At 39.7% G+C, this 1253-nt stretch overlaps 1 protein-coding gene across 1 annotated transcript in view; it reads right to left on the reverse strand.

The window, feature by feature from the left end:
• The window catches only part of LOC101849092 (uncharacterized protein YMR196W), a gene marked incomplete at its 5' end in the record, with an annotated part of 24149 nt that overhangs the window by 21732 nt on the left and 1164 nt on the right, over window positions 1-1253 (reverse strand).

The raw sequence follows: 1253 nt of genomic DNA on the forward strand, positions 1-1253 counted from the left end.
CACCGTTTATTAATTTTGGATCACTTGTCCACCCTCCCTCCGCCCGGACAGACGAATAGACAAACAGACGGACGAACAAACGAACAGACAGACAGACAGACAGTCAGCCACAAAAGAAACAACCAATCACAAGCCAGCCTCACGACACTCACGTGGTATATGAATGATCCTGTGACAGACAGACTCAAAGCACAGCCAGAAGACGCCATAGCGCACCGATGACGTCACGGACCAGGCAGCTGTGCCCAGCGCGAGGGCGGGAAGTACGCAGCCTGCAGTCTGCGACAGACAGAGAGCCCCCAACATACACCGTCTCTTCCACGAGGAGATCTGCATCTTTGCTGGGGTGTGAGAAACACGATTATGTTTAAGTTTTCGTAAGAGTTTTACGGCATTTGCAACACAATTGTAGGTCATTATTATTAGCACAGAACCGAAGGGGAGATCTGCATCTTTAGTAAGGTGTGAGAAAGACGATTTTTAAGTTTTCGTAACAGTTTTAAGGCATTTTGAACACAATAGATCATAGGTCATAATAGTAAGTCCCGAAAATTAGAGGTGTTATAAGAGAGTAACAAACCCAAAAAGAGGAGGAGTGTTAGTTTTAGTAAGAGTTTTACGGCACTTGCAACACAAAGGTCGTTATTATAAGTACCGAACCGAAGGTTAGTTTTAGTTTTAGTAAGTGTTTTACGGCACTTGCAACACAACAAGGTCATAATAATGAGTGCTGAAGATTAGAAGTGTTACAAGAGATTAACAAGAACAGAAAAAGAGAAGGGGGGTAAGTTGTAATAAGTGTTTTACGACACTTGCAACACAATAAGGTCATACAAGTGCCGAAGATTAGAGGTGTTACTCGAGAGTAACAAACATAAAAAGAGGAGGAGAGTTAGTTCTAGTAAGTGTTTTACGGCACTTGCAACACAATAAGGTCATAAAATAAGTTCCGAGGATTAGAGGTGTTACAAGAGAGTAACAAACTCATAAAAGGAGGAGCCGAGACAAATAAAGACGATAGATGTTGGAAGAAGCAAACCACACCGCAGCACATGCCAACACCCAGAGATGACAATGTTAATGCTAAAGTAAATGATAATGTTATTGATAATGATAATGTTAATGATAATGTTAGTGATAACGTCAATGATAATGTTAATGATAATGTTAATGATAACGATAATGATACTGTTAATGATATGTTAATGATAATTTAAAGATAATGTTAATAAAAGTGATATTGATAATAACAG

This window comes from Aplysia californica, unplaced genomic scaffold (assembly GCF_000002075.1).
Source record: "Aplysia californica isolate F4 #8 unplaced genomic scaffold, AplCal3.0 scaffold01017, whole genome shotgun sequence".
Lineage (NCBI taxonomy): Eukaryota > Metazoa > Mollusca > Gastropoda > Aplysiida > Aplysiidae > Aplysia > Aplysia californica.